This window comes from Eschrichtius robustus, chromosome 3 (assembly GCF_028021215.1).
Source record: "Eschrichtius robustus isolate mEscRob2 chromosome 3, mEscRob2.pri, whole genome shotgun sequence".
NCBI lineage: Eukaryota > Metazoa > Chordata > Mammalia > Artiodactyla > Eschrichtiidae > Eschrichtius > Eschrichtius robustus.
Genome location: NC_090826.1, coordinates 69,879,617 through 69,906,319, shown reverse-complemented (window position 1 = coordinate 69,906,319; position 26,703 = coordinate 69,879,617).

Sequence of the window (26,703 nt, the reverse complement as noted above, 5' to 3'; positions counted from 1 at the left end):
GGTGACTTTCTTCTTTGAGCCAGCATGAAAAGCAGGAGAGCTATTAGAAATCAGAAAAGTTGCCTATAAATTCAGGAGGTAAGTAAATAAATGCTTTGATTTTCCAAAACAATGATGTATTTATCTGTAAGGAAGGACTCCACCAGTCATCATAGGTACCCAAAGGTTTTGGATAGGTTAAAGAACATAACATCAGACTCTCAGAATTCCCGGCCTCCTATCACTAGGAAACATAAGTATGCAGCTGACTTGAGAGCTCTCTGCAAACAAACAGTGTCGTCAGAGATCTGATTCTCCATCTCTCAGTTCTGCTTATCTCTGGGTATCATCCTCTGACTATAGCCAATCTCCACCTCATGAAAAAGACAACCACTATCACTCTCAAATTTGTGATTCCAAGCAATTAAGAAACATGCTTTCTTTCACCTCAGTAACCTCAAAATAAAGAAATAATAGTTTCACTTTAAAAACTCCTAGGTACCACCCAGCTTTGGAGCCCACCAAGCATTCTTGAGAAAATTTTATCCAAAGCACATGATATGAATTCCATCATGAAAAAAATTAGACTCTATTACCAGAAAAATTATGAAAGAAGTACTGGGTCAAAAAAAACAGAAATCAGTCATCTATAGAAAGAGAAGGATTCTGTACACTAAAAACACATAAGGTTGTTCTGATATCATACAAGATTTTTATACATATTAGCATACAGGTGTTTTGTGGGCATTAGAAAAAAATTTACAAATAATTAAGAGAAGTCATTGGATGTTCACTGAAGTGAAAATGAGACATATCAAACTATCTTCATTTACATTTTTGATAGGATCCCCAGATTGGTAAATAAAGAAGACTTTATAGATATACTGCACCTAAAAGTTTTCATAATAAACTAGCGGATAACATGATAAAATTTGGATTAAGTACCTTTCAGAAAAATGAAAACTACCTTAAATACTTGAAAGACTTTCACAAAATTTTGGGTTTAGACTTATTTTATGCACTTCCAAAAGTTAAATCCAGAACTTGTATTTGGGGTTTAGAAGGCAGTGATTTACTTTAAGAAACTTCTCTCCTGTATAGTGTACTTCTAGTTTTGGTTTTCAAATTATGTATATTTTAATGGTTTCATTAATTGTTGAATTTTATATGATGATATGATTCAATGTGAGATTCAATATGGTTCAATAATGACATCTTTTAGAGTCATTACAAGAGAAAACCATATTAACAAGTATATGGTTAGACTAGATAATTTTGAATCCCAGTTCAAAATATTAATGCTTTGGATTTCTAAAAAAATATTGATTAATAAGAAAGCAGGTTATTAGAAGTACAGGTTTTCCCCACTATCCAAAAGTAGAGCATTCCTATGAAGCTTTTCATAGGCCGAAATGGTGTAAAGAGAAGAATCAATTGCCTCAGGACACATGTTGCTAACAGATACAAAAATACATCAGGTTTAAAGCATATACACTCACAGACACAGTTCAAAGCTGTAGAAGCTTGATGCTGAGATGCTGAGTGTAGTTCCAGGGGAAGGAAATTGGCGGTACCACTCTGGCTTCTCCGGATGCCTGCTGCCTCTACAGTACTCGAAGCAAAACAAACTCTGACACGATTTTTACTCTTCACTTTTTTTTTTTTTTTTTTTTTTTTTGGTAAAAGCAAAAATCCTCTTTGGATTTCTTTAGGTTATCGAAAACAGTTACTAAGGTAGTCATCTTTGGTAAAAATGGAGTTGCAAAAGAGAACTTTTGAAAAGTGAGAGATACCTGTATTTATTTGGAAGGGTAGTTTTAAGGCAGATCACAAGAAAACCAAGATCACAAGATCACAGAGGAATGTCCTGTCTAGCTGGCAGTAAGAACTTGCGATCATTCACATAATGAAATGTAGACCTAAAGGCTGGGAAACTCAGGCTTTTCAAAGGTTTATGAGCTAAGAAAGAAACCTCTCTTTCTAGAAATTTCTTCAGGAAATACCACTCTTAAAAAAAGCATCTATGAAGGACAATGAAGGTAGAGATTAGCAGTTTGAATTAAGGTTAGTAATAGTTAGGGATTGTTTTTCTCATTATAGACTACTTAATATATTCAAGAGTTTATAATATGTAGGAGAGTTAAAAAGACTTACCAAAAGACAGAAAAGAAAGAAAGAAAGAAAGAAAGAAAGAAAGAAAGAAAGAAAGAAAGAAAGAAAGAAAGAAAGAAAGAAAGAAAGAAAGAAAAGAAAGAAAGAAAGAAAGAAAAGAAAGAAAACAAAACCCAGGAATAACCACTTTCCTACTATCCATCTTAAGACATACATTTAAATCCCTGCCTGCCCTGCTCTAATTACAACCTTTATTCCCCAGCGGAGTTAATGAGTATTCTTAATTATATATGTACCTTTGCCTTCGTTTTATGTAGAGCTTTACCAAAAAAAAAAAAAAAAAAATTCCTCTCTATAGCTCTCTTGGTGTTTGTGTGTGTGCTGTGTTTTGTATGCTTTTACATCTATACAAATGGATTTTTGTATATATTCTTCTTCAACTTGCTTTTTTAGCTCAGAGATTCATCCATGTTGTTTCATAGCTGTAGCTGTTACATAGCCACTATAGTATTACATTCCATTGTGCTTTCTTTAACCATTCTTCTCCTGTTGAAAATGTTTGTTTCCAGTTTTGAGGATGACTCTAGTTGTACAAATACAAGTGTAGTTTTTATTGTAATGGTTCTCAAAGTGTGTTCTCCTGACCATCAGAGTCTCCTGGGAACTTGGTAGAAATGAAAATTCTCCAGCCACACCCCAGACCTGTTGACTCAGAAACTCTGGAGACAGTGAAGTCCAGTGGTCTTTAAACAATCTCTCCAGATGAATCTGATGTGCACTCAACTGCAAAAACCACTGGTATACAGGATATATGTGGAAAAAATCATTGCTGGGCCATAGTTCCTATACCTTCAAACTTACCAGGTAATGCTAGTATTAATACTTAATACTTCAATCTCTACTATAGTCTCCTGCTGACTTAAACTTTATAATAAGTCATAATACTGTAACTCATATTACTCCATCATCTTCCTTTCATTAGGAGCTTCTTGATGACTTATGACCACGTACACGCATACACACATATGCACGCACACGCATACACACATACATGCGCGTGTACACACACACACACACAACAGATTTTATTTAGTAGAACATGGAGCATACAGATAATGTTGGGAAGAATTGACATATATATGATACTGATATTTTATACATAAGTGTGGCATATCTTTTTTATTAATGTAAGTCTTTCTCAATGTCTTACTGTAGAGTTTTATAATTTTCTCCATAAGTGTCAAGCACATTGTATTAGATCTACCATTGTTGTTTTTATTCTCTGATAGTTATCATCTTTTCCGAATTAAATTTTTTTTTGATGTATATAAGTACAGTTGTCTTTAAGTTTTAGCATTTTACTCAGCAATTTTGATATATTCTCCAATAAATCTAGTAATTCATATAGATTATTTTTGAGATTTTAATGTACACAATTATATCACATGCCAGTTTTCTTTTTATTTTAATCTTGATGGTTTTTGTATCTATCATTTGTCTTATTGTTCTGACTAGAAACTCCAGTACAATATTGACGAGAAGTGATAATAGTTATATGTTTTCCATATACATTTTTTTGAGTGATTTTTCAGTTTTTGTATATTCACATATTCATAGTATCATAAGATTTTTAGCATATATGAATATTTGGACTTATTAGATGTTCTTTTGTTGCACTTATTACTATAATTGTATTCACTTTTAGTCTCTTAATGTAAAGAATAACCTAGGTAAATTACCAAATCTTAGATTATACTAACATTCTTGATGTAAGCCTACCTTCATCATTATATATAGCCACTTTTATACATTGGTGGATTACATGTCCTAATATTTAACATTCTTATGTCCATGTTAATAAGTGAGATTACCCTGTAAATTTGCCATTCTCATGAGCACCTTGTCTTGATTTACTTTTAAAATGAAATGGGAATGGTGGTTTTTTGCTTTTGTTTGATTGGTATTTAGTGTTTGGAAGATATTTCTGGTTAAGAATTTAATTTCTTCAGTGGTTTCAGACTATTCAAATTTATAATTTATTTTTAATAAGTCTGGTGATTTCCATTTTACTAAGAATCCCTTCAATTTATTAAATTGCCAAATTTATTAGAAACATTGTTCACAGTCTTCTTTTATTATTATCTGATATATTTAGCAACTATAGAGTTAGGTCTCCTTTTTCATTTCAAATAATCTTTGTGTTCTTCTTTATGTTTATTTTATTAATCTCACCTATTATTTCTTTTTTGTCTTTTCAAAGTACTGAATGTATTGGAGTGTTTTGCTCAGTGGCCCCAAAAACAAAGCAATACATTTTAGATTCAAACACAGTAAACATTTGTTTTGTGCTCTAAGAAAAGCACAAAGAAAAAAATGTTTAATTTTTTGGAGGATAATGCTATATATACTATTAATTATGATTCCAGATTCACAATAGTAGGGTTTTTATTGGAGATGCTCACCACTACATTCCTTTTTTAAATTAGTGTCTACAACCACGCCTACCCAGTGTTAAGCAAATATTATTTATAGAAGGAACTGATTTATTGAAAACTACATACTCTTTGAATTCAGGTCCCCCCTCTTTTGGCAAGAAAGTGATATATTTCCAACAAAAATAATTTAATCCTGAAGGATAATGATACATTATTCAGCAATGTATCACCACAAAACCTTCTTGTATGCCTTAATGGAAGAAATAAAAAATAAGGTTGCACATATCTGATAAGCCCATCGTTTATTGACTCAGAGGTTCTACTCTCTCTAGTCTAAAGATGATATTACTGTCACTAGTAAAAGTGGATTCCCTACGTATGTTCACCAAAACCAGTGTACCTAATCCCATCTGCATATTAGAATTACCCGAGTAGTTTAAATACCCTAAACCAATTGAATAGGATCTCCCTATGTTGGGCTTCAGCCCAGGAGAGTCAAGCATGCAGCAGGGTTTAAAACCACTGGCATAAAAAAAACAAACAAAAACATAAAAAACAAAAAACACTTGCATAAGTTTATATATCTGTGAAACCCTAAGTCTTAAATTCATTTGTAACATTGGCGTACATGGTCCTTTATTAAAAGAGCAGGGTATTGAGGTCAAAAACCACTGCAGCTAATAGCAGAGTGCTCTTCCTGAACTAATTTGACCGTTATAAGACAGTTCAAAAGCAATTTCTTAATTTGTATTTTTACACTATTGAAAATGCTCAAATAGTATGCTGTGCTTTGTCAAACATTTTCCCATGTTTCAGAATTAACTGTTTTGTGCTTTAGAGTATATTTATCTTACTTTAAGCTCTTTCCTGACATTAGTGAATGCTAATTCATTTTTAATGAAACTAGTCAGTTAGTCTGAGTTGGTTTAAGGCACGTTGTAAATAATATCCAAAGGGAAAAAAAAAAAAAAATAGCCAGGCTGATATTGTGAAACCAACACTAAAAGTCTTTGTAACAGAATATCCTCAGATATGAGTGAGTGATGTGGAAGAAGGAATTGGGTAGGTATAATTTAAAAATGTAATCAGCTTTTCCCAGGAAAAAAGGGAGAACAGGAACAAAGGGGCACAGGGTTCTGGGAAGTGGGCAAGGGAAGAGATCATTCTAGATGGGAGATGGTATATTTGAGATTCCTGGAGAGCACAGAGGTCATCATATGGAACACCTCAAAAATTCTAGGGAGTGAGGTACCACTCCCGTCTGAACAGGGAAAATATTTAGATAGGCCAGGACCCAAGTATCACAGCCACCTACACACCAATGCACACTATTTATCAACTTGAAAAACTTGAAATGATTGTTTACATTCAGTAAAGAACTGGCTGAAAATCCATTTGGTTTCATTGTCTATTTGGTATGATGAAAGTTGATGAAGCACATTCTAGATAAAGTGAGAGGTGGCTCCCTCCTACATGTTCATATTCTCAGAGGCTGGTGGAAAAAGTTAATCCCCCAAATGAGGTGGTAACTATGCAAGATAAAACATCTACTTTATGCACATAATTATTATAATGAAAGAAAATGATAATTCATTTATTCCTGTCTATCCAAATTTTTTTTTTTAAGTAAGTGGAGAAATAATTATTTTTAAATTGCATGAAGATAATTGTTTAGGAAAAACTAAACTCAGGAAAGAAAAGTCACCTATAGGGGAAAAGAAGAAAAAATCAGAAGCACAGGTAACCTTATCATAATCTTGGATTAGAAGCTAAAAATGAAATTTAAAACATTATTAAAATTTCAAATATAGCCATATGTTTTTTTCTATATTATGAAAACATTCAGTACACCCCTCCAAAATAAATATACCAAATAAAATAAGAACTAAACTGGGAAAATATTATTCCCAAATAGAATCCACCAAATTTTGGTGTTCTTTATTATAAAGCGTATGAAAATAAATTCACACTAAAACTGTCATGAAGAACTTAACAGTTACTATGTGTAGACAATTTATAAAAGAGAAAATAAATATGACCCTCTGGAAATCAATTTACATGTAGAAAAAATAGTCTTAAAGAGTTTGTTTATGGAATCTCCCTGTGATAGGACTTTGCTCCCATCTAATCTGAGCATCCTCTGTGTGGATCACTGGGGTCTCAATCTAGATTTCTTTTACAAGAGAGGGAAATAAACATTTTGTCTCGACTAAGACACTGTTATTTTGTTGTTGTTGTTTGTTGTTATTCAATGACAATGATGTTAACCTAGGCACAGTCAACAGAATTTTATGTCAAAGAGTATAAGTTAAACATCTCAACTAACACAAAGAGCAGTTAATGTTTTAAAGAACCCTTCCCTCCTCATGCCCCCCAGCCCAGTACACACCTCCCACCCCTGTCAAACACCATGATCTGTTTGTAGATCTTAAAGATTTATTATCGTGGACAAATCTTGTAACCTTTCTATGATCTTAATTATTTGTCTAGGTAGGTGATTTGTCCTCTTTCAAATATATGTTATCAGTACTCTTGAAATAAGAATACAAGCTTCACTTTCCTCTTTCCTGCTGAGTATCAGATCTAACCTTCCCACCTCCCTGTCCAGAGACTGCTCTTCCTTTTCTGATAACAAGGCAAATCTCAGAAGGGATCTTGGGTTAACACAGGTATAAAAGAGGGCCTGAAATTTTGATATGTTAATAAACTATGGTTTCCTCTTTTCTCTTGGCAATGCACTTCTTATCATGTTTTTACAATCTGAGTCTGTGGAGTTCATTTTTTCCTCTAAATATTGGCCAGTGTTAATCCCAAATAATAAGAAAACCACACAAAGAAAACTTGTCATATTGGAAAAAGAAATTCACAGAGTGAATAATAAGAAATAAACATTCCTTAATTCTCATCATTTCCATTAAGAGATAAGATGCTATTATTTATACTCATTTCATTTATGAGGTGTTTGCTGCTTCAAAAATTGAAATAATTTGTCCCAGGTAACAGAAATAATTGGTCTTGGAGTGATCATTGCAGCGATATATCCAAGGTTTCTCCCTTATTTTTTAGTAGAAGACTACTTCAACACATTATGGAATATCGAGTCCTTTGCACCAGATGTGCTGATTATGAGCTGACCTAAGGGAAAATTGCAAAGCCAGAAAATATTATTTTTATATGATTAATTAACACATTAATAAGACAAATATATCTTTAAGCTCCTACTATTTGCTAACTTGCTAAACTCCTCAAGGTGTTTATAGTATATGGTAGGAAGGGGAGTTTGACAGGTAAACACAAAAACACAATGAGATATTATATATGCTTAAATTAAGGAACAAGATATTTAATTTTGATGGGGGCATAAAAGAGGGAGTAAGCACTTCTACTTTATGAAAGTGATATAAATGGACCTCAAAGAGAAAATAACTTTAAAGCTAAAACTTGATAAGTGATCAAGTATTGAGCAAATTGACCAGGGGAGAAGGGCATTTTAAGGAGAGGGTGAAATTTAAAAAAGGTAGAGAAAGATGAAAGTGCATGACATGTTTAAAAGTACAAGTCAATACATATGACCAGAGAGACTGAATCAGTAAATAGGCTCCAGATCAGGATGGACAGAAGAGCAGAGGACCCTTGGTTTGCCAGTTCTTGGCTGGAAGAATGGAGATGTTGCTGTTTTCACCAGTCAATTCAGTTCTCAGTCTTCACAGGCAGAAAAGCAGATAGTAGGTGGGCTTGTCAGAAAATTCCCAGGACCTGGGAGTGAAGCTCTTCCTGTTAGAGATACATTCAACATTTGATCCCCTCACTTAGATGCAGTTTGGCAAATTAAAAGATTGTCAGGAACCTCCTGCCCAGAGCCTTCTGGGGAGCAGTGTGGTGGTGAATCTCTTCTTGATCGTTCTGGGTAGGTCCCCCACTCTCATCTCTGCACTCCAGAAGCCCTGCCTTTCTGGTGATTTTCCATTCGTATTTCACATTTGTTGCCCCGACACTGCCTCTGCTCCCCATCATGCTTTGCATTTTTAGATAAGTCTCTTTTTTTTTCCTCCTACTGATTTATAATATCCCTGAATTAATATATAATCATCAGTATTTATAAACTGTGTTCGCCCAGATCTCATGAACTCTACTTAAAGCAATTACAAAGTGATTGTGGGTTGAAAAATGGCAACTCTGATATATTGAGGAATTTCTCCCAAATCTGATTCTATCACACATGGCAAAGAGTTTTAATTGGGACCTTTTGGGGTGTTTGGTCCCCCTCCAGTAGAGGTATTCTGTCTTTCATTTCAATGTCTTAAGTAGCTTCATCTTTTCCTCTGTCGATCCAGTGTTTCCATCATCCTGGATTTACCAGCCTTGAAAACAGCCTATAATCTGAATTTCATTTCTAAAACCCACTTACCTCCTGATAGGTGAGCTATCAGAAAGCATTGAATACAGACCTTATGTTTAAGTAATCTGTAAAAGCAGTAAACAGGGCTATAACTCCGTGTTCAGGTAATACAATTTGACTTAATATGGAGGGATGTCTCCAGCTCTGGCAGCAGAGGCCATGTGGCTGTGCACCGCAGCTGCTGGGGAGGAGAGATGAGGGAGAGAGAAATAAGCCAAATAATGAAACGAGGAATGTTAAAAAGTTGATCCAGTACCCCAAGTGAGTTATCCGTGGAAACTCTCTCCAATATAAAGAAATTAATCTCATGGTGGAAAATTTAAGCATTATCAAAAAGCAGCAGGAATTTGTGGCGTTAGCTCATTTACAGTCACACTGCATTCACAAGTGACCTGACCACTCAGTTGAGTTCTCACGCATTTATTCATTTCTTCAGCATCACTCACTGAAACAATCAGGGCACATCTTTCATTATATGTAGCATGAATTAGATAATCAATATGAGTACCCTTTATTCATTTGACAAACAATTATTAAGCTTCAAACATGGACGAAGCACTATTTTGATGCTGGGACTACAGTGATAAACAAGATACATGGCAAGAGTCATATTCTACAAACAGTTACATTCTAGTGGAAAGACTAATAGCAGGAAAAAGAAAAAAAGATGCAATTAACTTATATAATGGGAGTAAGCTGAAGATAGGAACATCTAGATGGGTGTTTCATGTTCAAGCCTCAGAGGTTAGAGAAAACATCCACACTTGGGAATTGTAGAGAGCTTGGGGTTGGGTTCTAGCTCTGCTCTTTATGAGGAATGTAAAATCTGGATAAATTACTTAACAACTCTGTGTGTCAATTTACGCTCCTATAAAGTAGGAATAATAATGATACCTATCTCAAAGTGTGGTTTGAGAATTAAATGAGTTAATGTGTACAATACTAGAGGAGTTCTTGGCATATAGTCATATAGGCAGCACTCAATAAAAGTTAGTTGTTTTTATTATATTATTATTTATGCTCCCCTGGTTTTTAGCAGGAAAGTAACATGATCCTCTTTGTAAGGCATGACTCCCTGTCTAGCACCATATCAGACCTCCTGCTCTAGTATTTCTTGCCTTTTGGAATGTGTTATTTCTTTTGTGTACATTTGTATAAAAGCGAGTAAAGAAACATAATGATCTTGAGGGAAAATGTACTCTTAACACAACTTTTAAAAATGATCCTGATTTTCAATGTAGATTATCATAATGTAAGAAAAAAGCCTTGATTTCACCATAAGACAAACTTTTGGAAAATGATACGTGTCTGAATCCTATTGTATCACTGAAGGGAGAATTTGTAAAGGAACACAATTCTGGGGGCCCTGGCAAACATGACCGTGCCACATGTTTCTCCCTCTTTCTTGTGATTTGTGCGTAGTGAATTTTAAGGAAAAATGTGGGCTGGGAGCCTAAAAATCTGTTTCTCACCTCTCACGTATTCATCCTGGTGGGAACTTTGCATGTTCTCCTAATTTTGAAAATCCGCAAACAGCTAACTGAACGTAACCTAAGTACAAAATACAGCATCTGAGATTGCGTACTATGCCAGAGTCCCACAGCTCCTTCCGTATATATTCACTTTGTTCTGATCTCTCTTGCCAGCTTATGGCATTCCTGTCTTTGGTCCAGCACTACTTACCCTCTTCCACATTTCTTCCAAACTCAGCCCTCCTGTTGTATTCTTTCCTTGCCTTTTGGAGGGTATTTCTTTTGTGTTCATTTATATAACGTCAGTTAAAGGAACATGAATGCATCTTGTAAGAGCCAGGCTCTAAATGTCTCTAATTTTACTTTATTCCATTTTGTTATCAGCATCAGTGCATTATGTACCTCTACACTAAGATACAATTTTCCATCTTTGAAAAAGAGGTTTATTTTTTTTTTTTCAAGATAACTGGTAGCTTTTTAAAAATGAAAAAGACAGACTAAATGGAGGCAATCATACAGCTGGGTTTACAAGCATGAGTTACTTACAAAGACTGCAAATCACCAAAGAACTTCTTTCTATGATATTTTCCTTGACTCAATTCCAAATACATATTAAGTAATGGATTAACTGTTTCCAGGGTAAATGCTGATAATAATTATAGTGCATATAATTTATGGGTGATGGGAATGCTAAATGTCACTAGACTGAGCCCTGGTTGACTTTCAACTCACTTTCCAAGTCAAACCTTCAGATACCTCTATATGCCTTTTGATATTTGTGCATTTTCATTTTTTTCAGTTTGATGAACTGATAATATGGCATTAATTAGAATTGCACTGACGGAATCATCATATTTACATCTCTAAAGAATACCTTCAGAGAATATGTACTGCTTACTTTGTTCTGGTTTTAAATTTTCAAACCTTCCATAATTTGGTAGTGGATTTTTATTAATAAAAAGACAGAATGCTATGTGAGATAAAAGAATAATAGATTTCAGTAAATAAACTCCTTGCTTCTCATTATTTATAATTTATGTGACTTTATTTTATTTTTTTATGTGACTTTATATATGGTCTTAATTTTATATTTATATTAATAAATGATGTTTACTTTCTTCATTTAAGTTTCCATCTAAACAAACAAGCACCCTACACCACATTCAACAGCCATTAACACAGACTCTGTAACCTGCAGAGTTAGATATGTCTTACGTTCAAAATTTGTAGTGATTATAAATTACATTTTAATAGTTCATACCATCGATAATTATTTATACATTTTTTTTCATTTAGAATTTCATTTTTGCAAGTTTCCTACTTATCTGAAAATGACATTTCTGTGCTTTCATTTTTGGAGGATATTTTCAATAGACGTAGAAGTCAAATTCTCACCACTCTAAATATGACACTCCATTTTCTTCTGGCTTCTGTGTTTTTTGGTAAGTCAGCTCTAAGTCTTACTGTTCTTCTGAAGGAGCTGTTTTCAAGATATTTCTCTTTTCAGAGTTTGACTACGGTGTGCCTAATAAACTTTGCTTTCTTTCTTTGTATTTTATGGAATGTAAGTTATGTACTTACAGGTTTTCTGAGTTTCTTGGAACTGTGAGGAGATGTCATTTATCAGTTTGTAAAATTCTTAGCCATATCTCTTCAATTTTCTCTTCTTTCCTATTCTTTCTCACTCTTTCCATCTGGTACTCCAGTTAGACATATATTATAACTTTTCACACTGTACAGTCCATATGCTCTTTGCTTTATTTTCAAATACTTTTGCTCTTTCTACTTCACTTTAGGTATATTTCTGTTGTCCTGTCTTTCAATTCATTACGGTAATTTTTCTGTAATGTCTAATCACCTCTTAAAATCATTTAGTGAGTTCATAATTTCAGGCTCTGCATTTTACCATTGTAGGTTTCTATTTGATCTTTTCCATAGATTTTATTTTTCTTATGAATGTCTCCATTTCATCTATAATTTTCCATGATTCCCCCTACTTTATGGAACATATTAACAACAATTATTAAACTATTAATCTGAAAACTCCCATTCTGTGTAACTTATCAGTGTCTTTCTAATTTCAAATTCTCTCTATTTCTCTCTCTCTCTTTTTTTTTTTTTTTGGTCCAAATGTTTCTTCTCACTGTCATGCCCAATGACTGAATGATTGAAAGTTCTGGACATTGTAATAAAGTGGTTAAGAATTCAAATGCTGTTTTCTTTCTTCAGACATGTCTTAAGTTTCATACAGTGGTGAGCTAAATAGAGAAAAGTTTACTGCTTAGGTAATACTCAGTGTATATCTGATTTACACCTGTCCCTAGAGTAAATCTGTCCAGGATTTTTAAATGAGAACCTGTCTTTAAATGATACATTAAACAAGATGGACTTAATTGATACTTATAGGACATTCTATCCAAAAACAACAGAGCACGCTTTCTTCTCAAGTGCTCATGGAACATTCTCCAGGATAGATCATATCTTGGGTCACAAATCAAGCCTTGGTAAATTTAAGAAAACTGAAATCGTATCAAGTATCTTTTCCGACAACAATGCTATGAGATTAGATATCAATTACAGGAAAAAATCTGTAAAAAATGCAAACACATGAAGGCTAAACAATACACTACTTAATAATCAAGAGATCACTGAAGAAATCAATGAGGAAAACAAAAAATACCTAGATACAAATGACAATGAAAACACAACACCCAAAACCTATGGGATACAGCAAAAGCAGTTTTAAGAGGGAAGTTTATAGCAGTAAAATCTTACCTCAAGAAACAAGAAACATCTCAAATAAGCAACCTAACATTACACCTAAAGCAATTAGAGAAACAAGAACAAAAAAACCCCAAAGTTAACAGAAGGAAAGAAATCATAAAGATCAGATCAGAAATAAATGAAAAAAAGAAATGAAGAAAACAATAGCTAAGATCAATAAAACTAAAAGCTGGTTCTTTGAGAAGATAAACAAAATTGATAAAACACTAGCCAGGACTTCCCTGGTGGCGCAGTGGTTGAGAATCTGCCTGCTAATGCAGGGGACACGGGTTCGAGCCCTGGTCTGGGAAGATCCCACATGCCGTGGGGCAACTGGGCCCGTGAGCCACAACTACTGAGCCTGTGCGTCTGGAGCCTGTGCTCCGCAACAAGAGAGGCCACGATAGTGAGAGGCCCGCACACCGCGATGAAGAGTGGCCCCCGCTCGCCGCAACTAGAGAAAGCCTTCATACAGAAACGAAGACCCAACACAGCCAAAAATAAAAAATAAATAAATTAAAAAAAAAAAAAAAAAAAAAACACTAGCCAGACTCATCAAGAAAAAAGGGAGAAGAGTCAAATCAATAGAATTAGAAATGAAAAAGGAGAAGTAACAACTGACACTGCAGAAATACAAAGGATAATGAGAGATTACTACAAGCAACTATATGCCAATAAAATGGACAACCTGGAAGAAATGGACAAATTCTTAGAAAAGCACAACCTCCTGAGACTGAACCAGAAAGAAATAGAAAATATGAACAGACCAATCACAAGCACTGAAATTGAAACTGTGATTAAAAGTCTTCCAACAGACAAAAGCCCAGGACAAGATGGCTTCACAGGCGAATTCAATCAAACATTTAGAGAAGAGCTAACACCTATCTTTCTCAAACTCTTCCAAAATCTAGCAGAGGGAGGAACACTCCCCAACTCATTCTATGAGGCCACCATCACCTTGATACGAAAACCAGACAAAGATGTCACAAAAAAAGAAAACTACCGGCCAATATCACTGATGAACATAGATGCAAAAATCCTCAACAAAATACTAGCAAACAGAATCCAACAGCACATTAGAAGGATCATACACCATGATCAAGTGGGGTTTATCCCAGGAATGCAAGGATTCTTCAATATATGCAAATCAATCAATATGATACACCATATTAACAAATTGAAGGAGAAAAACCATATGACCATCTCAATGGATGCAGAAAAAGCTTTCGACAAAATTCAACACCCGTTTATGATAAAAACTCTCTAGAAAGTACGCATAGAGGGAACTGACCTCAACATAATAAAGGCCATATATGACAAACAAACAGCCAACATTGTTCTCAATGGTGAAAAACTGAAACCATTTCCACTAAAATCAGGAAAAAGACAAGGTTACTCACTCTCATCACTATTATTCAACATAGTTTTGGAAGTTTTAGCCACAGCAATCAGAGAAGAAAAGGAAATAAAAGGAATCCAAATCAGAAAAGAAGAAGTAAAACTGTCATTGTTTGAAGATGGCATGATACTATAAATAGAGAATCCTAAAGATGTTACCAGAAAACTACTAGAGGTAATCAATGAATGTGGTTAAGTAGCAGGATACAGAATTAATGCACAGAAATCACATTCCTATACACTAATGATGAAAAATATGAAAAAGAAATTGAAGAAACATTCCCATTTACCATTGCAATGAAAAGAATAAAATACCTAGGAATAAACCTACCTAAGGAGACAAAAGGCCTGTATGCAGAAAACCATAAGACACTGAAGAAAGAAACTAAAGATGATACAATGAGATGGAAAGATATACCATGATATTGGATTAGAAGAATCAACACTGTGAAAATGACTATATTATCCAAAGCAATCTACAGATTCAGTGCAATCACTATCAAACTACTAATGGCATTTTTCACCTTTCAGAACAAGATATTTCACAATTTGTATGGAAACACAAAAGACCCCGAATGACAAAAGCAATCTTGAGAAAGATAAACGGAGCTGGAGGAATCAGGCTCCCTGACTTCAGACTATACTACAAAGCTACAGTAATCAATACAGTACAGTACTGGCACAAAAACAGAAAAGCAGAAATATAGATCAATGGAACAGGATAGAAAGCCCAGAGATAAACCCACACACATATGGTCACCTTATCTTTGATAAAGGAGGCAAGAATATACAATGGAGAAAAGACAGCCTCTTTAATAAGTGGTGCTGGGGAAACTGGACAGCTACATGTAAAAGAATGAAATTAGAACACTCCCTAACACCATACACAAAAATAGACTCAAAATGGATTAAAGGCCTAAATGTAAGGCCAGACACTATAAAGCTCTTAGAGGAAAACATAGGCAGAACACTCTATGACATACATCACAGCAAGACCATTTTTTACCCACCTCCTAGGCAAATGGAAATAAAAGCAAAAATAAACAAATGGGACCTAATGAAACTTAAAAGCTTTTGCACAGCAAAGAAAACCATATACAAGATGAAAAGACAACCCTCAGAATGGGAGAAAATATTTTCAAACGAAGCACATGACAAAGGATCAATCTCCAAAATTTACAAGCAGCTCATGCAGCTCAATATCAAAAAAACAAACAACCCAATCAAAAAATGGGTGGAAGACCTAAATAGACATTTCTCCAAAAAAGATATACAGATTGCCAACAAACACATGATAGGATGCTCAACATCACTAATCATTAGAGAAATGCAAATCAAAACTACAATGAGATATCATCTCTCACCGGTCAGAATGGCCATCATCAAAAAATCTACAAACAATAAATGCTGGAGAGGGTGTGGAGAAACAGGAACCCTCTTGCACTGTTGGTGGGAATGTAAATTGATACAGCCACTATGGAGAACAGTATGAGGTTCCTCAAAAAACTAAAAATAGAACTACCATACGACTCAGCAATCCCACTACTGGGCATATACCCTGAGAAAACCATAATTCAAAAAGAGTCATGTACCACAATGTTCATTGCTGCTTTGTTTACAACAGCCAGGACATGGAAGCAACCTAAGTGTCCATCAACAGATGAATGGATAAAGAAGATGTGGCCCATATATACAATGGAATATTACTCAGCCACAAAAAGGAATGAAACTGAGTTATTTGTAGTGAGGTGGTTGGACCTAGAGTCTGTCATACAGAGTGCAGTAAGTCAGAAAGAGAAAAACAAATACCATATGCTAACACATATATATTAAATATTAAAAAAAAAAAAAACAACAAAAAAAAACGGTTCTGAAGAGCCTAGGGGCAGGACAGGAATAAAGACATAGACATACAGAATGGACTTGAGGACACGGACAGGGGGAATGATAAGCTGGGACAAAGTGAGAGAGTGGCATGGCTATATATACACTACCAAATTTAAAATAGCTAGTGGGAAGTAGCCACATAGCACAGGCAGATCAGCTCACTGGTTTGTGTCTACCCAGAGAGGTGGGATGGGGAGGGTGTGAGGGCAGCGCAAGAGGTAGGGGATATGGAGATATATATTTATGTATAGCTGATTTGTTATTCAGCAGAAACTAACACACCATTGTAAAGCAATTATACTCCAATACGATGCTTAAAAAAATTAAAAATTGAAAATAAACGTGTGAATGTAGGATGGAAGGCTCATGTGTGAAACACAGTACCAAAACACATAGGAGGTAGTAAAGAAATCCTGTTGAATTAGATGCACACAGGCCACATTTCATCCTTTATAATGTGTATGATTATGAAGACCATATGTAATCAAAGCTTAATATGAGGCTTCAAAACAGATTAGTCATTTGTTATTTAACATTTATCAATTGACCATTACACAGTTTTCAACAGCTGGGTCCTTTTCTAATTCATATTTGCATTCCTAACGCAATGTCTGGTAGTTGAAAAGTAATGGTAATATTATTTCCTCTAGTTAAGTGGGTAAAGGTACAAATCAGTGCTGTGAGTTTTCAGAGGAAGGAGAGTATTGAGAAAAGAATCACAGGAGATATATGTATGTTTTTGTATTATTTTTATTTTTGCAATATGCTGTAAATTTTCAACTAATTCTAACCAAAAATTAAAGAATGACATGAAAAAAAAAATGCTTAAGTGGGAAATAGCCCTCTGATTGAGGCTCCTCACATCTCCAATAAGGTCACTCTAGCTTTGTGATGCCTGCAAATGCCCTACTGTTTTCATGGTCCCCCACTATGGCTCCTGATCAGGACAATAGCGAATCCTCAGCCTCTTGCCTGCATCCAAATTCAACAACAATATTTCCCAAAATAGCTATAGAAAATCAGTTCACCTTTCCACATGTCTTCACTCTGTGGAATCTTAATTTCACTACTCCAGATCATTTCTGCTCTTTTCCTATGTTGTTTCCCCCCTAGATATTCATCACTAGAGCTTTAACCTGCCACAAATTCAATCCTACTCATAAGTAAAATTCCTCTCAATTTTTGAATGATACTTTTTGCAGGATAAAATATTTTGCGTGTTACTTTTATTCAGCACTTTGAATATATCATTTGAATATATCTTATAGCTTCCTTTGTGCTGAGAAGTCAGATTTATTGTTACTTCTTTTAAGGTAATGTGTTGGGGTTTCCCCCAACCCCTGCAAGCTACTAAGACTTTTTTAATGTAATTTTTAACAATTTTACTGTAAAGGATCTAAGTGTCATTTCTTTGTATTTGTTCTACATAGAAAAGTTTTGGTGTTTCTTGAATTTGTGGCTTGGAGTTTTTCATTAATTTTGGAAAATTTATTTTAATATTGCTTCAAATATTGCTTCTGCTCAATGCATTCTCTCCTGTGTTTGCAATTTTCCACTTTATACCTAGTATCTCTTGTGTTTTATATATTTTTCATTGTTTGTCTATATATGTTACATTTGAATATTTTCTTATAATTTATATTCTGTTCACTAAAGATGTTTTCAAGTATGTTTAAATTTTTTTTAACATCAGCTTTTTTTAATATAACATTTTTTAGATAATTGTGCTTTCATATGCATTTACAAGAAATTATATGAAAAGGTCCAATATACCCTTTTCCCACTTTCCTACACTGGTAACATCTTATAAAACTATAATACAATATCCTAGCCAGGATATTCATATTGATCCTGTTAAGATGCAGAATATTTCCACACAATGAGAATCCCTCATGTAACCCTTTTATAGCCATACCTGTTCACTTGCCTCCCACTCTCACTCCCACCTGAACCCATGGCAACCACTAATCTGTTCTCCATTTCTATAGTTTTATCATTTCAAGAATGTTATATAAGTGGAATAGTACAGTATGTAATCTTTTGGCATTGGTTTTCATTCAGCATAATTATCTTGAGATTCATGCAGTTTTTACAAGTATCAGTAGTTTTTTGCTTTCTGTTATTGAGTACTAATCCATGGTATACATGTATCACAGTTTGTTTAACCTTTCACTCATTGAAGGACATCAGGGTTGTTTCCAGTTTTGGACTGTCACAAATTATGCTGCCATAAACTTTCATCTATATTTTTGAACATAGTTCTTATTTCACTGGGAACACAATTGCTGTCTTGAACAGTAGCTGCATGTTTAAATTTTAAACAACGTTTTCCATAGTGGTTATACCATTTAACAAAACCGGCATTAATATATGAGTGATAGCCTTCTCCACATACTCAGTAGCAATTGGTGTTGTCACAGTATTTCATTTTAACCTTTCTGATAGGTATATAGTAATATATCACTGCTGTTTTAATTTACTTTTCTTTAATAGCTAATAATGTTGAAGATCTTTTCATGTGCTTATTTGCCATCTGACATCCTTTTCAATGGAAAGTTCCTTCATGTATTTTCCCATTATTCTAATGGAAATTTATTTTCTGTTGCATTTGAAAGTTTTTTATATGTTCTAGTACTAGTCCTTTGTCAGATATGTGATTAGAAAATATTTTCGCTCAATCTGTAGATTGCATTTATATTATTTTAGCTATGTATCACATAGAGAAAATGGTTTTAATTTTGAGAAGTTTGTCAATTTTTTCTTTTTATTGATTTTGCTTTTGGTGTCAATTATAAGAACTCCTCGTCTAGTCCTAGATACCAATGATTTTGTTTATGCATTTTACTAAAAGTTTTATTTTTATGTTTTACTTTTAATTTCATGGTAATTTGGATTACTTTTTTTTTTGTCATCTCTAATCTGTGTGGATTACTTTTTATATAAAGCAAGAGACTTAGGTCAAAATTAGTTTGTTTATTTATTTATTTAATGTATTTATTTACTTTTTGCTTATGGATGACCAATGACTGTAGCAGCATTTATTGAAATTATTATCTTTTCTCTACTAAATTGCTATTACAACTTTCTCAAGAATCAGTTGAGCATGATTTTGTGGGTCTAATTCTGGGTTTCTATTCTGTTCCATTGCTCTTTGTGTTTACTTTGTGATTATTATAGCTCTGTAGTGACGTAATAAGATTTGATTTCAGGTGGACTGGTTCATTCTACTTTATTCTTTATTTTCAATTCTTTTCCAACTATTTTGGTTCCTTTGCCTCTCCATATAAAGTACTTTGTGTGTGTGTGTGTGCATGTGTGTGTGTATACACATATATATATGAACAAAAATCTTGCTAGGATTTTAATAACAATGGTATTAAAGCAGTATATCAATTTCAGAACAATTGACATCTATTGAGTCTTCCAATCCATGAGCATAATGTGTCTCTCTATTTATTTAGAGTGTCTTTGGCTTTTTTCATCATAGTTTTGTAATTTTCAACTTACACGTCCTGTACAAGTTCTGTCAGATTTACACCTAAGTATTTATTTCTTTTTTTGAATTATTTTAAAGGATTTTAATTTGATGTCTGCACATTCATTGCTGGAATCTTGCTGAAGTTACTGGTAGTTCTAGGAAGGTTTTTGTAGATTCCTTATGTTTTGCTATGTTGACAAACATTTCCTCTACAAATAGAAATATAGTTTTAATTCCTTTCTTTCCAATCTGTATGCTTTTCTTTTCTTTTCTTGCCTATTGCATTGGCTAGAACCTCCAGAACTCTGGTCTATTGAGCAAGAATTGTGAGACAGCATATCCTTGTCGTGGTCCTAATCATAAGAAGAAAGCATTCAGTACCTCACAAATGAGTAAAATATCAGCTTTAAGATTTTTGGAGATGTTCTTGAAGAAGTTCCTCTCAATCCTATTGTTCTGGAAGTTTTTATCAAATGTATTCTATGTATGATTAATATGATCATGTGATTTTTCTTCTTTAATGCATTGATATGGTGTATTAAATTGATTTAATTTGGAATCTTAAACCATCTTTACATCTCTGAAATAAATTTTCCTTGGTCATGGAGTATAATTCTTTTTATAGATTCTGCATTCTCTTTGAAAATATATTTGTAAGGATTTTTGTGTCTATATTCATGGCAGTCATTGCTCTATAATCTTCTTATGGTCTCAGTGTCTGGTTTTGGTATTAGGGTAATACTAGATTTATAAATTAATTGGGAATCATGCCCTCTTCTATTTTTAGAAGAAAATGTGTAGAATTAGTGTTAATTTTTCTTTAAAATTTTGGTAGAATTCGCTAGTGAAACTGTCTTGGCCTGGAGATTTCCTTTTTGAGGAGTTTTTAAATTGCAAATTTAATTCCCTTAATAGTTAGAGGACTATTCAAATTATCTATTTCATTTCTGGTGAGTTGTGGTAGTTGTACACTTCAAGGAATTTATCCATTTATCTAAGTTGTTAAAATTTTGTATTTAGAGTTATTCATAGTATTTCTTTTTATTCTTTTGAAATCTGGTGAATCTGTAGTGATATCCTCTGTTTCATATCTGATATTTATAATGTGTCTTCTTTTTCTCTTTGTCAATCTATATAGAGGTTTGTCAATTTTATTGATCTTTCTTAAAAAACAGCTCTTTGTTTTATTAAATTTTCTCTATTGTTTCCTTTTTTCAGTCTCATTAATGTTCTGCTGTTATCTTTATTATTTCCTTTTTTCTGCTTGCTGTGTTTATTTTATTCTTCTTTTTCTAGGTTCTTGAGGTAGGGAATTAAAATTAGTGGTATGAAACCTTTCTCTTTTCTATGTATGCATATAGTGCTATGCACTTCTCTTTCAATATTTACTGTGTCCATAGATTTTGAAGTATAGTATTTTCATTTTCATTCACTTCAAGTATTTTTTAATTTCCCTTGAGAATACCTGTTTCACACATAGGTTATTTAGAAGTATGTTGTTAGTTTCCAAATGTTTGGGAATTTTTCTGTTATCTTTCTAGCACTAATTTCTTGTTCGATATTATTTTGGTCAGAGAACATTCTATACGACTTAATTAATTCAATTTTTCAAGGTTTGTTTTATGGCCCAGGATATGGCTATCTTGGTATACATTTCATGTGCTTTTGAAAAGGATGCATATTTCCTCTACTGCTGGATGGAAGGTTCTATAAATGTAATTAGATCCTTTTGGTTGAAGGTGTTATTGGGTTCCTTTATACTCTTGACAATTTTCTGTCAAGGTATTCTACCAATTGAGAAAGGGGTGTTGGTGTACTCAACTCTAATTGTGGATTTGTGTATTTCTCACTTTAGTTTTATCAGTTTTATTTCACATATTTTAAAGTTTTAAATATTTTATGTATTTTTGTTGTTGGGTCTATAAACATTTAGGATTGTTATGTTTTCTTAGTGTATTGACCCTTTCATCATATGTAATATCTTTCTGTTCTGGTGATTCTATTTGCAATAAAGTTTGCTTTATCTAGCATTGCTATATCTGTTAATGCATTTTAAAATTTATGTTTATATGATATATATTTTTACCAATGTTACATCCCTAGCTGGGAAAAAAAATATTTATATATATATATATATATATATATATAAAATGGACATATACTGGAAATTAAGTTGTATAAAAATTTTGAATGACCACTGTTTGCTTGGTCATTCTACATTTCACCTGGTAATACCTAGGCTCTCCAGTGTTAAATTGTATATAAAGAGATTTACATTAATAAAGTCTAACTCAGCAGTGAGAGGAATGTTCGATATCTGGAATTAGTAAAAGAGAAGCTCTCATTTTTGAAATGATCGGGGCTATACTTGATGCATCTTTTCCTTTTCTTCGATAAGCAAAACATCCAGTCTTACTTATATGGGAATTAGCAAGATGGTTCAAACTGCATAGGAATTCAAATGAATAGAAAATGTTAAGAAAAACTCTTTCTTGTTTATTCTTCTATTACTTTAAGGAAGACTAGAAAATGATTTACTAGGACAGTTTGTTACACTCTGTGCTATTATACAAAAACAAGCAAAAAAACACCAAATGAAAAGCTTCATAAATGTCACTTCCTATTCTATAGAAAGCAATTTTTTTCAAAATGACCAGGAATTAAAATAATATGGTCTGATATTTTACATCAATACAATACTCTAACCTCTAATAATCATTTTAATTGTTTTTTAGATTTTCTAATTTCAAAAAATTTCCATAGATTCTCATATTACCTAAAAATTATTTTAAAATGATCAAAATTCTAATGTTTTTCACAAAGTAAAAAGAAAATTTTTATGTGCGTCTAAATGAATCTATATGGGCTTATTATGCGTGGTCAAAGTGCCATACACAGCTCTGCAAATTTGTCCACGCCGGACACAGTAACTTAACTGTTTTATAAGAATGTAGTCTTTTTTTTTTTTTTTAGAATGTAGTCTTACATGTTAATCTCTCAAATTTTATGTTTATTCCATAGCTATTAATATAATAATATGTTGTTGCTCAATTACCATTTAATTCATAATTTTCTGAAAAAATTTGTCTCTGGTGGATATAAGAGTAAGTGTATTAATTCCTATTTGCATAAACATTTCTGATATTTTATCTCTAGAATTAATGCTGAAATTCATATTATAAGTAATATCTAATGTACTGACTATTTCATAACTGTTCAAAATACTAAGTGTTTGAATAGATGAATAGATATGTAAAGACATTTGAAAGGATCAATCAATGTGTTTCTTAAGGGAAAAAAGAGAAGGTTGTATAGAACATCATTTCACATGAGTATTTTTTTCTTGTCATAATGAGAGGAACATATAAAATGAAGTAACTGCCTTTGTTTTATTAAAAGTAAGGCAATCTTTTACTGATAATTAGTGCATTATGCATTGGATAGCATGATTATGTAATTACCATGTTTATTTGATTATTTAGTGTTTATACCTAGTGTTTCTGTTTTGTTGTTTTTTTTAAAGAATTTGTATCAGCTTCAATACAGTATAAAGCAGTTCTGCTAAACATTCCTTCCAGAGCCTGCCAAGAAAAAAAACACTTTAATGGAACAGAAGAATTGCTATTATCAGGCACCTGTGATGAGTCAATCACTGCAGATAAACACTGAATTTATGTCTGTTCATCTTGGCAGCCAAGGCAAAAAGGAAAAATGTGGTTCTCCCAAGGTTGTCTTCAGACTCAAACATTTTCTTGGCTCAAAATTGATGGGAGTCTTTACCATGTGTTTTTTTATGTTTAGGGACATTGAAAAACATAACGGATGATGTCTTCACACATTTTTATGAAAAACATAGACATTGTTCAGCTATAAAAGCCACAGGTTTAACATTAGAAGTAACTGAATGAAGACCTTTCTATGGGGCACTGAGATAATGAGGTCTACATATTCTGTGTCCTGAAAACCTAAGTTGAAACAGATAGAGCCTAGTGAATCTGGAGGAAGAGATAATTAATCTGTCCCAAAGATAACTTCTTTCAAATATTGGATGTTTCAAATGAACCTTTGGCAAGAACTGCACTGCTGTCAATTTAGAGAATCTGAAGTCCTAATATTTGTTTTGTTAATTGAAGGTGGGACCCTAATCTTTGATTAGCTGACTTATGCCCCCACCCCCCAAAAAATACTGTCTTGTCCACAAAAAAGAAGATTTATGCAAAACATATAAATCTTAATATAATGCATTAGACAAAGTAAATCTCTTACAAAATCAATTCTAAATGGTAGCTGGATTAAATGACAATACATGAGGTTGTTCAATATTACAGTTATTTGTGTATTTTCTTACTTTGGAGACTGCTTCCATGCATTTATGAACTAAATTTCAAGTCTTTGAAAAAAGAGATTTTGTTTTTTTGCTTTCTTTGCCTTTTCTACAACAATAAGAGATATCTTACAGTGGTATACAGTCAATAAATGCTATTTAATCTGACTCAGTTGTCCATTTCTTTGCTGGAGAACATCTACAAAAATACAAAATACATAGTGCAGTAGAAACATATAATTATATTATTTAAGCTATATTATGGATTTATTTTTTATTTTTTTCATTTATTGTATTTTGCTCTATTGTCCTTAACAGGTATTGCAGGAGGGTTTTTTTAACATCTTTATTGGAGTATAATTGCTTTACAATGGTGTGTCAATTTCTGCTTTATAACAAAGTGAATCAGGTATGCATATACATATAACCCCATATCTCCTCCCTCTTGTGTCTCCCTCCCTCCCTCCTTATCCCACCCCTCTAAGTGGTTCCAAAGCACCAAAAAGAAGACTGAAGAAGTAATGTTTAATGTGAGATTTGAAGAATGAGTAGGAGTTAGCAGGGAAATGAAAGAGTGAATAAGAGAGAATGTTTCAGGAAGAAAATAACATGTGCAAAGTCTATATTTGAAGTAGAACATGGCATGTTTCAGGTGAGAAATCTAAAATGGTGGAAGTGTGAGGAGTTGGCAGAGCCAGATCTCAGAGAATCTTGAGCACAGGTTTAAGATTTCAAACACATTGGCACCTAAAATGCAGAATGTTGACAACTTAGCACCATTTCCCCCTACTATTTTATTCCTTTATTTCAGGGACTGGAGATCTGAGCATTATATTTCTCAGGATCCTTACAGCAAGGATCTGGATCAGACTCACCATTGAGTAACAATTATATAAGTTTTGAAAGATGGAAGAGAAACAGAAGCCATTATTATTTTTCCTTCTGGCAGACATGTGGATTTTGTCAGAGGTGAGAATTCATAGTGGCTTGTGGATTTCCCTCCCACCCACCCATTTTGACAGTGGGAATGACTATGATTAGTGCTGGCAGTTTCCTGTGCTTCCTGCAACTTCCTGATTCCCTAAAATCTAGTAGACTTTTGATTTATGTAGAGTCTTCGCTGACTTTAATTTCATAGAGAGCTGTTTAATTACACAAATCCTTAAATAAAATCCATTTTTGTTCTCCTAACTAAATTCTGATTGATATAGTATTTGGTATAAGAAATGGGGGGGGAGAGTGCAAGCTGTAAAAATAAAATAAAATTTAATACACATAGCATTGGCTTAGTTGTATAGGGTAAGACAATGAGAAATTAAACATAGTAGGCTGAAGGAATGGAGAATTCTGCTATTCTGTGGAAAAACGTGTGGTGAAACACTCACCTTCAATAACTGTGATGGCAGAATCACATGCTTACTAAGTCTGTAGCTCTATGGAAAGTAGTTTGAAGGAGTTAGAATTATAGTGTGTACTGAATATGTAATAGGAAAAAATAAATCTGACTCCCTATTAGATCTGTTTCTGTTACTTTAACCTTTGTATTCTAATGCTTTCACTACAAGTTAAGAATGTTGCTTATAACCTGAAATATACAGGATAGGTCATTCTCAAGTCTCTGACCTTTAAAGGTACAAACACTTTTCCATTCATATAGAGAAAAAAAGTTGCAGAACAGAGGATAACATATGTCTTGTTGGAGGTTTACAGAAACGTAGCTACCTGATCTACATGGACAGCTGCAAAAACAAAGGATTCTGATACCAAGAAGTTTGCAACAACCAATCACACCCCCTCCCCTTTTAGTATAAAAGAAGCCTGAATTCTAACTCAGGTAAGATGGTTCTTTGGGACACTAGTCCACCATCTTTTTGGTCTACTGGCTTTATGAATAAAGTTGCTATTCCTGGCCCCAACAACCCATCTCTCAATTTATTGGTCTGTTGTGCAACAAACAGTATGAGCTTAGACTTGGTAACAAATACTACTTGCTGCATTGACAAAGTGTTACAAAGAAGATATGAATTCAGTCAAGAATAGATTGGTTTCAGGCATAAATTAAAGAGAATGCAGAAAATTCAGAAATGATGGGCCTTGAAGTGTTGGGAAATCTAATTGTTTCAAAACTCGGGTAGTGAAGGAAGAGACTAGAAAAGTCGTCACTAACAAAGGTCCAGCAAGACTTCATTAGACAAATTAGCCAAACCTAATAGCAAATGTCATAGTGAGGCTTTTGTCTTCACAACAAAATCAATTATCTCATGCATTATCAACATAGCCAGCATTAATTTGAGAGAAGATGTAAAGTGATAATAGAAGCAATGAAGTGAATCAGGGTTGGGAACTATGTTTAGGAAAATCTGGGACATAGTTACTGGTATGTGGATCTGAGTAGAAATAAATACATTAGAGGGCAACTAAATTTTTAAGAGAATTATATTGCCAAAGAAATCATA